General features: G+C 39.6%; 1 protein-coding gene across 1 annotated transcript in view; it reads left to right on the top strand.

Annotated features, from left to right (window-relative positions):
- The first annotated feature begins 5,765 nt into the window (after positions 1 to 5,765).
- Positions 5,766 to 15,034, top strand: part of opn7b (opsin 7, group member b) — a 58,944-nt gene continuing 49,675 nt past the window's right edge. Inside the window, exon 1 of the mRNA XM_047571132.1 lies at positions 5,766 to 6,286. The gene's annotated coding sequence lies outside the window, so the exon portion shown is untranslated. The remainder of the gene's footprint in view (positions 6,287 to 15,034) is intronic.

Genomic DNA, 15,034 nt, shown 5'->3' on the forward strand with positions numbered 1-15,034 from the left:
ATTCTTTGTGTAAATGTGTTAAGACATTGGGTAATGACACCAGGTCTCCTGGTGTCATTAGCCCTATTCACACGGGTTTAGTTTTACTTGAGGACGTCCTGTGTTTCATGTGGCGCATTCACATGGGATAAACAAACTGTGTTTTACTCAAACTCACGTTCCATTGTTATGGCTCTGCTACTTTCCATCTCACTCCACTCCGTGTCAGAGACAGTTTTAATTACTTTGCAAGTTATAATGGATGAGAAAAATATATTTATGATTGCACATTAATGATTGATTTAATGGTTTCATCCGTATAAACGGAGGAATAGTTAGGCGACATCTCGACTCAGCATCTCGCCAAACTTTAAATTATAGTGCATCCTTCATATTTCTTAAGTAATAAAAAAAAAGCCGCAAATCAAACAAAAGCCGCGAAAAAGTAAAAACTCACCCCTAAATCACAGAGATGTCATTTCACACTGGATTTGTATTATCTGAGGACCTCTGTGTCACAAGAATTATGGTAGGGAAGTTGCAGTGTAATTTTTACCTTACAAATCATGGACATGGACGATTCGCACACAATTAACATCACAGATGACCTCCGTGATTATTAGAAATCATTGAGGTCATCCCAGGTAAACTAATCCCGTGCAAATAAGGCTATTTCCTCAGGTCTACGGCTCTGACAGACTCCAAGCTATTATTTGCGAGAGAAACATCCCCTACAATAAACTCAATAAGTTAATCATGACAGTGGGTTCTGTCATGAAACATGCATCTTTAGTGGAGTTGTCAGAGAGGATGCTGAGGAAACTTATCAGTGTTATAGGTAATGTCTCTCATGCCTGTCACTGGGGTGCGTTACAGAGTAGCAGCCATCACTCTGTATATCCGTATACCTCCTCCTCAAGGACAACTGAAATATTGGACTTTTGGAACAATAATGATCATTTATTTGTTGACAGCAGTGACTTTGCTTCTTTTTAATATCATGTGCATTCATTTCTTTTTTTTATTGCTTTCAGTAACTTTGCCACATCACTGTTAATATCACATTCAGTATTACTTAAGACTTTTATATGTTGCTTTACATATAAATGTTATTTTACTGTGCTAGGTACAGATGTAATATCCACTATCATATCGTATCAACATACCCATAAAGCATTAATCATCCCATACAATGCAAGATTTGCTTTGTCATACTACAAAAAATATTTTCACAGCATGAGAATCAGAATCAGAAAAAAATGTATTTATCCCCGAGGGGCAATTAGGAGGGCAAAGAGCAGCACTTTAAATTACTAGTATTCATATAGTTGAGATGTAAAGTAGTATATATGATATATATATAAAAAAATGGAAAATAGCAGATTCAATACAGCAGTAAATAATGTGTAGCGCGGATTAAATTAAAAGCAAGCTAATTAAAAAAGCAAATATATTACAGCAGAATGAGCAGTAAATCTGTCAATGATACTGCAACATTGCCCATAAGGGCATTGTGATATTGCACACAAGACAATATTGCACAAAGCATAAATCAGTACGGTCTTTGGCAAACATCAGGTGCGCAATAATTGTTTTCTCTGTGGTTTCCCACCATGGACACAATGTCTTTTCAGTGGCTTGTCTTGGTTAAGCACACGAACGGAGGTCCACCAGGTTTGTTTTAGGCCTTTGGTTGTTGCTGGGCGAGCTCTTCTCAGGAGAGCATCCACAGCGAATAATCATCTGCTGAATGTCTTTCACATTTCTTTTTAGTGACATGCAAATCATCATCTGAGCTCTCCTTTTTTTTCCTTTTGTCTTGCTGACAGTATTTTGACACAAATGTATAGATAATTGCAGTGGATTTCCGTGCTTTTTTTTCCCCAGCACTGCATAATCTTTTTGTGAAATACGTGAACTACTGTATCTGCCGTTACGGCTCTACCATAAAATTATCCTGCATCTTTTTCAAATGCAACTTGATGCATCAGAGACCATGACTTGACGTGGCCTAGGGACGGATGAGACATGCACATCGTCACGGAGAAATGATGCATTATATGCATGCATATATGGAATACAGAAAATAAATAACCGAAGAATTCTCTACACTTGTACTATACTTTAAGCTGGTCAACGTCTGATGTCAATGTACTACTATCAAAGCTTTGATTTATTAGAAAGCGCAGATATGCATTCAGTCCTTGTGAGCACCTTTTCTTAGCTGTGAGGAACATTTGAAGTCACATGGGTTATTCACTAACCATCTCCTGACCACGTCGTAGGAAGTGCACCTACTGGAGAGACTACGAAAGAAACAAGGATTCTTTTATTGATTTGTTATAGTCCAACGTGAGCTGACACGTGACTACAATCTTCTTCTCATCTGCCAACAAAACACTCCCACTATTCTTTTGTCAGTGCTTTATTCTCCTGGCTTCCACAAAACAAAACACAGAGTCCTGACCTACACAGGGTTGCTTTTGATAGCGCAAGACAAAGCCAGAGAGAGAGAGTGGCGCAAAGAGAGACGAAGGCCGGAAATGGTGAGCATTCAGGTGCACGCAGCACTGGTGTGATAAAATAAAGAAAAAAAAAAGAAAGAAACACTACGTATGTGACAACAAAAGCGAATATATGAGAGGTTGTGCTGGCATGTTATAAGTGAAATGATCATTTATGTATTTAAGGGAGGATCGTCACGATGACGCAGGGTGTGGACATTAACGAATTATGACTATCGTAAATAAATATAGTGCACTTTGTTGTCTGTTTATTATTTTAAATCATTGTATAAATTTATTCTTAGTGTGTTGATGATTCTGGAGAAAATTGAATTTAGTCACAGTCCATGTCCATGTACTTTCCTTTGAAGTCAAAGTTAAAACACATGACAGCCTGGTGTGTCTCATGAGGTGGATAAAAAGTCCCCTCACGCCCCTGAAGTCCACTAATGATTTATAGTTTTGCTCAATGTATGTAGACATCATGGTTGATGGGGCGGCCTGCCCCAGTAGTCAGTTTCAGACTGCATGAACAGCTTTTAGTGATGGGTACATATTTCTAATCTAGTTCAAAGCTACCACACCGCGGACAAAGAGTCGATTTAAAAGAATTGTAATAATGTGTGTGTGTGTGTGTGTGTGTGTGTGTGTGTGTGTGTGTGTGTCCTTGTCACACAGAAGAGTTGCCCGTAGGAGCGCTCTATTTTTAAACGCATGTGTTTGCAAGTGCATTTCCGTGGGTTGTCATGTGGCTCAGAAGTTCAAAGTGACCACCGCAAATTTCACTGGTTTCATTACAGCGACGACAACTCTGTGCCACAGGACACAAAACGAGACCTGCAGAGAGGGGATGAGGGAAGGTGTCAGTTTAAGCTGAATTCCTCCTCCTAGTGCTAAAAGGCACACAGCATTGTCAGACGTCCTATCGAGCTGCAAAAGTAACTCAAGACGTGTATTATGCAGTGCCGGTTTAAATCAATACATCGCAATAAACTGGAGAATAAATTGTATGGTTCCTCTCGAGTGTTGGTAAAATGAAAGCGGTGTGCTGGAGTTGTGTAACACGATCCTCGTCCTTGTTTTGAAAGGGCTTAGATTGCTTCCGCTCGCAGTGGTTGCCTTGCCACCAGGGGCATTTCCAGCTTACAAAAAGATCAGTGGCTCAGTCTACTCTGGGACTTGTTTTTTTCTTCTTCTTCTTCTTTCATTTTAGGGAAGATCGGAATCTAATAAATTGTTGAGGTTGTCTTCTTTTAAAATATTTTGACATACATGCATTCAGCGGCTTTTATGGTACCCGTCTTTAACAGTGACTTCTACACTGCTCATCATTTTCACTTCTTCAATTTACTTCTCAGCAGCCATAACATATCCATCAAACACTACACAGACACACATGTTAAGCTACATTATCATACAGTCTTACAGCAATGCAAAGTCCCAGATGAATATGATCATCATATTTGGAAAATATACTGTATATTTTCTGTATATGTCACTGTTAATCTCAGTTATACTACATTATCCCCTGGATTAAATAATAGGACGTTTACCCCTCTGTAGCTGCCTATGTGAATGTGTTTTGCTCCTCATGTGTGTTAGCAATAATATGTCGTAATGGCTGTGTCAATATGAGGTTGAGGAATTATTTGATGAGCAATTTAACCATTTAATTCAATTTCACTTTCTATAACAACTACATCATATTCTAACTCTAAATTGCCGAATTTGCAACATAACATTTAATATTAGTTGTTATTATTATTTTTACTATTTTTAAGTCCTTTGTTTGCAGTTAGGACACATTCTCCTAGCTTCATAAATTTACTTACCATCTTTCCGACAACAGTGATTTCGATGAAAAAACGCCCGTTTAGATGATGCCTTCAGTAAAACTCGGATATTCTATATTCAAACTCGGAAATTTCAGACATATCCGTTTTTTTTTTTTTTTTTTTTTGACAACTCAGAGCTCCTTTTTTTCCCCGATGTGTCTTGAATGTAGCATCAGCCGCAGGTGGTTCTCAATCACGCTTTCCGAGACCCACCCCGACCCTACGTCTGATAGGCTAGTGATGTTAGTTTGGAGAGGGAAAGCTGCGTTACCACTCCATTGGTAGGTGAACTTAATCTTTTTTTTAATCAAACGCCACACGAGATCCGGTAAGGTGCCAAGATACTTTAAGCCCTGCATGTATATGTAGGTAGGGAGACACACGCAATACTGGTTAAAAACTGTTGACTGGTGAAAGAGGTGAAAACTGATCAGATAATTTTTTTTTTTGGGGGGGGGGGGGTTATAATTCTCTATTCTGTCATGTTCAAACCTTTATGTTGTTGTCTGATCATATTTTGTCACTTTGTTGACTTGTATATGAGATACGGGAGCCAACTGCCAGACAACTGTTCACCAGGTGTGTTTCCATTACGGCCGTCCACGCTCACTGCTGATTCAGGTAAGCGTAGCGGTATTGTACGGGCTGAGCAGATGGTTCTGTGACGCAGGGTGAGACACAAAGGAAACAGGCTGCACAGAATAGGGTGGATGAAATGAACACTGCACTGGTGTGTAATTCCCTTAAAATGATGTATAGAAATATAACTTTCACGCATTACTATTACAGCATAACAGCTGCAAAATGTGTTGGGATTACATGAATACTGATTGGGTGCTACTTCGCCGACTTTATCTCCCCCTCATTTATTCATCATGTGGCTCTGCAATAAATGATGATGTTGCCACTTTTATTATAAATGTATACATGTATACAACTACGTTCTCTACGGTCACGCATTCATGTGTTTCTATCGTGAGCGACCAAATGATTGAGGCCGATGTCTTTTGTTTGTTTTCTTTGTCTCTGTGAACACTGCTCCCAGTGGATCCTCCAGTGCTTCGTGAAATTGCATTCAAACAAACCGGAGAACAAGGGTACACGCGCGACCGTGCCTTTGCTGGTGGCAACAAACTGCACTCACTAGCACAAATTAAGCATGACATTTTGCTTTCACTTGCACTTCAAAGCCAAACCCGTGCCCCAGTCACAACCCCACCCTGCAGAACTCTCCACATCCAGATATCCATTTTGTATCATGCTATTAAACCTTGCTCTTATCTTTATCTTTCCCTCTCTTCAGTGCCTCTATCTTCTCCCTGAATCGCACACCCCAACTGCATGTAGTCCAATATTTAATATTCATAATATGTCCAGGGACTGGGACTAAAACGTGAGAGTAGAAATAATTGAAAGGCACATTTAAGAAAAAAAACATATTTAAGATATTAAACCCCTTTGCAAGACATTAAGCACATGGAAACGGCAACGGGAGAGAGAGGGATGTGAGGGAGAAAGATACAGAGAGAGAGGAGATGCAGTGTGGAGAATGCATGTGTGTACAGGAAGGAGATTTAAGTGGAGAGGGAGAGCAGGGCAATAGAGGGAGGACCGTGGAGTGAGTCGGAGCTGCAGGCTGAGAGAAAGATATAGAGAGAGAGGAGGAGGAGAGACCAACCACACAAAGCAGCAGCACGTCTGTCTCTATCTGTCGCCTCTTGGATCTCCCTGAGCACAGCTGCCGGGCTGCTGCCGACTTGTGAGTGGATCCTCACGCTCAACGGCTGTTGGAGGCAGCGCCTGAGTGTGTAGTACGCGCTAGAGTTTCCCAGTGGCCGCGCATAAGCCTTTGCTCAACTGTTCTGGTTATAGTACTGTCACACATGAGTGAAGGTTTGGCCAGCTTCGCTCTGGACTTGACTCAACACCCATGATCCCCAGCCAACTCTGGCATACCCTCTCACTAAGGTAAGCAGATTAAGTGTTTTGTTGGCTGTCTCTGGCGTTTTAGCAAGCTATTTCTGGCTTCTTAAATGACTTATATTTTATAGCTCCAAACTCACTTAGAATGCTTGGCAAATTTTGTGAAATATATATATATATATATACACACGCATATCACATTGCTCTACATAGGGCTCTTGTTTCACTGTTTATTATGTCTCGTCTGAGCTGCTTTCTTCTTGACTGACTTGCTTAAATCAAATACTCACCAGTATTTTGCCTCTTCCACACTATTACAGTGCCCAGCATTGTTACATATTCTGCCTATGCCAAAGTGATACAGCAGACAGTTTGGGTGATTGTTTTCATGCAGCTTTAACAGATTGTGGTGATGAGTTTTTATTAGGTGTTGTTAAGTCTCTGCATCTGTTAAACACACATTTTAGGTTGAGCTGAGGCGATGCTGTACTGTGTATATAGCACAGTTCATTGAGTCAAAGTTGCTGGGAGTCCGTCATGTGGACAGCGTTAGCTGTGACATAACCTTGCTCTCACATGAATATGCAGCAGACAGCGGACGGTATGTGTGTGTTTGAGTATCAGCTGTCAGAAGTGGGTTTCAATCTATCCCGACAGAATCAACAAATAATCCCAATCCCAATGAATGTGCGTCTCTTAAAGGGATAATCAGTGCTCACTCCCTGAGCAGCTTTCCAAAAATATACTCTGTAATGTGAGTTGTAGTTGTTGTATCAGAAGCCTTCCACGTCTCTGCAGAGTAGAGCCACTGTATGAACAAGAATGTGCTAAGGATAATGTTTTTATTAAAAAATAAATAAATAAAAAATACACTAATTGGTTAGGGAACTCAGCAATTGAGTTCCCTAACCAGTTTAATGTATTAGTGCTGAACTAAATAGCTAATTTGATTTGTCAAATCGATTATGCTCAGTTTCAAAACCTTCCCTAAACTGTTGTATAACACAAAATCACTACCTCAGATGACTTTTGTGTGTTTTTGTTGTCTAATTAAGACATGGCGGGAATACATTTTCATTTAGGGTACTTGTGATTTTGTGAAAACAAGAAAAGAGCAATAAAATCACTTGGGTGATTGCAATTCTGAGAGTCACAGCACAAATTAGGACTGAAGGAGCTGCTCTGCCTGACTATGGTGTACACCCTCTACATCAGTGATTCCCAACCACTGCACCGTGGCACATTAGTGTGCCATGAGAGAGCATCAGGTGTGCCATGGGAAATTATCCAATTTCACTTAATGGATGAGAAATTTATTATTTATTTACTGCTAATAATTAGTCTTTGTTCATCTCTGCCAGCGGCGTATAGACCCATTCATGTCCTACGTCACTGTTATGTCACAGCATTAGCTGGAGGCAAAACAGAGGGAAGCTTGAGGCAAACGCTGTCACTGTCAATCACGAAAGTATCACCTTGCTGTATTTTTGGGGGCCAAAACTGAGAAAAGCAAAAACGCAAACTTTTGACGTGATTAAAATAAAGGACTGGAGTGAGACAATCTCCCGTGTTTGCAGCGAACACTTGATATTAGGTCAGATTAATATGTAATGCATCATCAGTTTAAGGCTGGATAACATTATGGGTTACACTAAATTGTGAAGTTGAAGTGAAGAAGAATTTGGGCACTTCTTGTTACATGTTAATGCTAACCGCTAACTAACACAACCTTAGTTGTATGTTTCAGGGGTGTCCAAGCAGAAACTGCGTTCGCTACGTTACCCTCCAGAGTGGTTACGCATACAAATATCTTTTTAGGACAGGCTTCACTTGACAAAGACAGCCCAGACTTCGTCCCCTCTGTGTCCTCATTTGGTCAAATCGTCCACCAAAGGAGTGACTGTGTAGGGGTCAGTGTATGTAGTCCCATCAGTCAGAGTCAACTTTTTAAAATAACATTCACGGTCTCTGGGAGTGAGTGTATTAGTATATTCTCTAAAATGCGCGATTTACTTCATTCTTGTCCATTCTTGCCAAAACAGTTGAAATATACTAACCGGCATTTACAAGCTAGCGTTTTTGAGATGTTTTGCCTCCAATTAAGCCTGCCCATCTATCTATCTATCTATCTATCTATCTATCTATCTATCTATCTATCTATCTATCTATCTATCTATCTATCTATCTGTCTAACATGCTATGCTGATGATATTCTACACCGATGTTACTGGCCACAACAACAGTTAAGTAGCCCGCATCCGAGCTCGATAACAAGTAAACATTGCTTGAGGTGCATTGCTGCGTGCCAGATTCATCCCTGATTCACATGATGTTCAGGTCCACAAAAGCGCCCTGTAATAAATATCTGTGGGAGGAGAGACTGCGCTGAGCAACAGTATATCAAAGCAAAGGACAAAGTTGTGTATGTACCACAATACCACAATACTTGTGGGTTGCCTGTGGGTTTTCTTTTTATTATTGTATATACAACACTGCATATACATTAAATAACTCCATATAATTTTTCTCAGGGGAGGGCAAAGTGTAACAGGGGTCACTAGAAAGTTAAAGCCTCATTTGACATTCACTCACTGGGTTCAAATCACAAAGCAGATGAACCAAAAATTAATCCCCAACCATTTTTAAGTCATTTTACATTTGTCAAGGATAACTCCCAAATATCTGCTGCATCTGGCTTCTCGGATGTGAGGATACCATTTTGTGTCACTTAAAGCTGAACGTGTTGAAGAGTTTAGGACAATTAATGCATTAATCAGTGGACAGACCAGAAACTGCAACTTTTGCGATGACAGAATTGTGATTTGAATCAGTCACAAATGCTAAATATTTGTTCATTCCTACATTTAAAATGAGAGGACTGACATGCTCTGGCGTTTTTGGTACATATGAACCACTGACAAAATAGGACAAAATAGAAATTTACCTGGAAAACAATGATGTATATTTATTGACCTTATATTCTGAACTTCAAAGTATCAAATAATTAACTGATTAATTAGGAAAATAGTCACAATAGAGTAATTTTTAGCAGCAGCTTGAACGTGACAATACATTAGTTGAAGTGACGCTAGTTTAATTTGACTGAAAGTCGATAGGAGTGGCATGTAATAAACGTCACTGCAAAGCTCAAAATTACATTTCTGTCTTCATGCGCATAGTCAGTGGCTCAAGTAGCTAATGAACAGAAACTCAGTCACCAACAGTTTCTAAGTCGTTGCATTCGACATTTAAAAGGTGAAGGTTTAAAATATCTTTGGTGGGCACTTTAGTTTAACAGGCCAACGAATTAGCAGTTTGACTCAAGATGAAGTAATTATTAGTAGCATCTCAAATATATAATTTTGAGTTTCCCCAATGGGGATCAATAAAGTATTATCTTAGTATTGTGTTAAATATAAAAACATGGAGACATTCTTTGTGACTCTGGGAAACTTTAATTACTATTCCCTTTTCTTTCTTTCTTTTCTTTATTTTAATGACCAAGTATCTGACTGTAGCTCTACATATTTCGTACCCATGTGAGATACATGTATTTATGCGTCTGTATGTTAAACCTGTGATGTAACCCCTGCTTGTTCCACTGTGTGACAGTGTGGAGGTGTCAGCGGCCTCCACATCAATGTGGGAGGCAAGGTGTTTTGCAGTGAGTGTGGGTGAAAGGTTGATTCCAATTAATCAGGTTTGTGGAGCAGAACGAGGAGAGCTCCCATTTAGCTTTGAATCATAAAGAAGATATTTTATTGACCGCTGTCCATTGGTTGTGTGTGGCTGCATCATGTTTGCGTGCTGATGTTCCAGATAATACCCTTGCTTCCTGTCTTTGTTCCTGGTTATTGTTTGCTGTCATATATTCGTTAAAATGTTTAGTTATGTAGGGAGGGAGTGTAATCTCTATATTTAGTTCACTGAGGCTAACATCCTAGAACAACAGTCAAGGGTGCACCATGGATAATGTGTAGGGGTTGCTTACATTCACAGACAGAAAATGCCTTGTTATCCTTGTCATTGACATTAAGTGGCCACTTACATCATGTCAGCGTAATGAATGGACATAGAATATTCACAGTGAGCAGGCATTGACACAGAGTTGTTAGGCTCATAAATACCTTCTCAGAGAAGAACATCCACGCCTTGACTTAGGAAAGTGACCACTACCCATAGTGTGATTCTGGGTGAATCCAATCAGGTGCCAGTTTTTCGGAACAGTGAGCTAAATATAACATGCTGCATGAAGGTTGTAAATATTTGTTTAAACTGTATCAAGCTGTTGGTTCAACTGTGTGTTTACTATCGAGGTTTCTATTGCATTTACCAATAAACTTGCACTCAATGGCCGGGGAGCAACTATGTTGTACAACTGCATGAAAGGGAATAAATCTTCATATGAGCAGGTGGCAGCAGTCTGTTACTAATATTCAAAGGAGGAAACACAAACTTTAAGGAAACACTTTACTTTACATTATACATATGCCTGTGCTGAATCATGCTGGTCAGATGGTCTAGAGTTTATTCATTCTAGTGATCATGTAATATTCAGACGAGATGAAGATGCATGGTGTGTGTCCATTTCAGTTTGTCATTTTGCATGTGTCCAAGACTGACACTGGCCAATTGTCTGTTTGGTATGCCACAGGCTTCAAACTGCTTCATTATAAACTACATTCACAGCAATCATGACCAGCCGTTATTTGTTGTGTATCTCAGGGATGTTTGGTAAGGTTTGTGGGTGATACAAATATGAACCAATGAAAAAATTATACATATATATATATATTGCAGTATTTTTGACTCTGTGAGGCACAAATTATGGCTGCCTCACCCCCAATCATTTTCTGGTGTGGTTTAATGTTATATGAGCCCAACTAAATATTTTACCTGCATACATACATAAAAGACGTTGCCTAGGCTACGGAAAGTTAGGACATTTGATAAAAGTGTGTACAGACATATATTGGTGACAGAGAGAGATGTGCCAATGGCGTGGGCACAACCCAGTTTGTGAGAGACTGCACAATTTGAGGCTCAGCTCAGTGTTTTTCACCACAGAAATGGTCTAAGTGACTGGAATCATACTGAAGTTACACTGCCTGGCCTGCCTGATTAGAGCACCACTCCCTGCGGCATTTTTCCAATAAGATGCTTCTGCAATGTCACAATTTATTTCCATCCAGTGTTACGTTACCTGTGCTATCAGGGAATAAACATGGTCAAACCTGGTAATTCAGTATATTCAGGTAGTCAGCTGACCTCATACTTTGTGCATAATGTTGCTAAACCTGGGCCTGAGCAACTGCAGCAATGGACTCATCAGACCACATGACTTTCTTCCATCTTTATGCTCCCTAGCAAACTGAAGCCTTTTTTCTCGGTTAGCCTCACTGATTAGTGGTTTTCTTAAGGCTATGCAGCTCACCAGCCCCATTGATTTCACCAAACTTTTAACCGCTTGCAGATCACGATCAATCAGGATTTTTTTACAACCACATTTCTTCCTTGAAGACGATGGTTCTCCACTATCCTTCCAGTTTTTAATAATGTCTGGAAGGACATCCTTAGATGTTTTCTCTGCTTGATGCATCCCAATGATTTGACCCTTGTCAACATCACACACCACGGGAAATGACAAGTTACTCATTTCATCAGTTGGAATTAAATAACTTGTTGCCAGCTGAAAGATAATTGCCCATGAAGTAATTATCCAATAGGAGGCTTGTACATATTTACTTTTTTTTGGCCGGTCAGTATAGATTTATAGCACAGACCATTGGACAAATATTTATGTTTTATTATTGTTAAGTGTCATGACGTATCATGCCTCTGGTGTACATTAAACGGTTCTATCCTTGAAAGAGGCTTTGTTCAAACAGGAATCACATAACATGTATCAGGGATGATTTGACACTGAAGTCGGAGGAGTACAATGAACGCTTTATGTCTTACAAAGAACCATAATAATTCTCTTACATTTCTTTAAAGATATGAAGCTACATTAGTAATATGTTTTACACAAAGGAATTCAAAGAACCTATTAGCGTGATGACCTAGAAACAGTGTAGGGTGTGTGTTTGACAAAGTATTCAATATCTCTTTGTGTTTTCCATTAATGGTTTACTAACCATTCTCTATGAAACCAGGTCTAGTGAAGAGAAACAGTTAAAGCAATGATGAAGTTTTCTTGTAGAACCCTCAATAAACTGAAGAAATGGGGCAATCTGTCTTCTTTCCCTTTACAGCTCCGCACTAATAGTTAAATTCTCTAAGTCTACTTATACTGAACTGAATTTAAAATCTAAACAAATGTTAGAATAGCTTGGAATATATATGTATTTTTATTGTGTTTAGTTAGAAATTAATTGGAGGAACAGTAAGCTACAGTTCAGGATCAGTGCTGCTGTGATGAGGGGTTGTGGGACTGTCACAAATTGTTCTGTGCTCCTGGCGCTGCAAGCAGTCACATAAAATATGTTATACGTTAACATTCGGCACATATCAATTAAATAAATTCCTAACATTATACGCCTAAGGCAAACATGTTGTCATGCTGCTACAACTCAAGAAGACCCCTTGTGTACCTAAAGTTAGGAAAAAATATGCTTAACATTCTGAATGGTGAATAAATATTTAAACAGAGAAGCTGTTAATAGAGTCAGAGTCATGAGGCAAATACACAGTGTGAGCGAAAAGGGACAACGGTGTTTTAAAAACAACTGGAAGTGTGGCTTGGCTCACTGATTTGGCCTACTTACGAACACTGACAGCATTCGGAGCTGCAGCACCGGCTGTGAGACGATAGCAGCGGTAACAGTGATTCTTTAAAACGGTGAGTGAAAAATCGCACTCCTTCTCTGAGTCTTAACTCAGCAGAATCTGTACTCACACAGATGATTCACATGGCTCTTCTTCTGAGAAGATGGACAAAGGATGGATAAAGTTACTTTACTTAAAATGTAAAATCATGTTCATTCATTAGTCTCTTTGGAGACATTATCATTTACGATGAATAGTGTAGGTTGTCTCGCTGTAGTGATCATGCAGTTAATATAATTATGTAAAAAAAAAAAAATACACCTGGTGATGGAGCGTTTGTTTTCATCCACCTGACAGAGAACTGAGCTCATATAATAAACGGCTGTGGTCACAGCTTTTGCTCACATTAAATGATATGGGGAAAGAACATTTCATTAATTATTCAGTCAGTCAGAATTAAATTCTTTTAGTACCCAGTACCTTAGGTTTTCTGTGTTTAGGTCCATTGGCATTGGTTTCCCACAATTCAGCTGGGGATTGTGAGTCTACCAAAGGCGGAGGTTTCACTAAAGATTTCACTAAGGGTACGAGGGGTTATTCCAATTACGATGCTTCTTAGTCACCATAATCACCCGCTGCTTCCTAGGCCCCAATTAAAGCTTTTGACTCTCAGTCTTAAAGCTCACAACTGGGCCCAGATTTCTCTTAATTCCTCAGGCTTCAAATGTCCAAGTTTCTTTTTCCTTTTTCTTTCTTTTTCTTTTTGCCAATGCTGCACTTCTTACCAAGTAGGTCGGAGTGGAACAAGAGGTTCACTGCTCAGGTTTCGCTATTCAAGAAAATAAAGTCATCTTTAATGGTCTCCACCATGTCCTTACGTTGTCATGTAGTTGCTCCATTTCAAATAATGTATTAAATATCACACAGTTGCACTTTTGTCTGTTTAAAAATACACATGAAACATGGACTATCAATAAACATCACATCTCCAGCTCTCTCAGCTGTCTCTGCACTGACATTTAGCGGCTTTACACACTCATTAGTTACACATATTTATAAAGCTAAATGGATGCAAATTAAATACTGAAGTCTGAAGAATATGCAACAATATTGGCGCTGTCAGCAGCGCTGGTTAAATCTTCTCATTTTTTGCTAAATGTTGCAGTGTGAAAACGCTGGTTAAGACCAGGAATATTTCACTATACATCAACACGCAATATCAATATGACATGAAGAATGTGCTTTAATTGGTCCCACGCTGAGTACTTGAGTACTAGCTTATTGACTTATATTAAACTGAGGGGAAGCACAATATTTTCCCTTAGAAAGCACTGGTTTCAAATATTTTATGCTGACAAGTTCAGATAGGTTGGCCTCCTCTCACTGAACTGACACAAACAGGGAGTTTAAAAATAAAGGTGTGACTGACTGCATGAGTAAGCCCTGGACAAGCAGCTGCTTTCTGCATGACTCTCACTGTGTTATGTTATGTGTGTGTGTTTACTCTATGCATTATGTTTTTCAGTAGACAACGTGAATGTGCGCAGCAGGCTGGCTGTTTGCTAAATACTCCAGGGTAATGTTGCATGGTCATGTTCTGTGATGTGTTCGTGCTGTTCCTTCGGTGGATAAATGCCTGAATTTGACATTTGTCACAATGTACTGTGATTGTGTAATACATTAGGAGACGAACTACTGTTTAGTGATGTTACACAGGAGCAGGGTGAGTTAAGCCTTTCACTCTGGCAGAGACATCTGCCATTTACAGTGCCCTGCAGAGAAATTTACTTTTGTACAGTATGTGTGTGTGTGTGCGTGCATAAATACCCATGTGTAATCATCTGCTAGCGTGGACATTCCCCTGGGGAAGCTATATCCTGAATGACGGGCGAGCAAATGTCAGCTATCCTTATCCTCATGTACTTCATGCATTATGCGCGAGGCTGTAACTCCCAGCTTAGACTGTAAGGACAGCATGAACACGATTCTAAACAGGGACATCAACACACTAACAAATGCATCTAT

Source organism: Mugil cephalus, chromosome 1 (assembly GCF_022458985.1).
Source record: "Mugil cephalus isolate CIBA_MC_2020 chromosome 1, CIBA_Mcephalus_1.1, whole genome shotgun sequence".
NCBI classification, from domain to species: domain Eukaryota; kingdom Metazoa; phylum Chordata; class Actinopteri; order Mugiliformes; family Mugilidae; genus Mugil; species Mugil cephalus.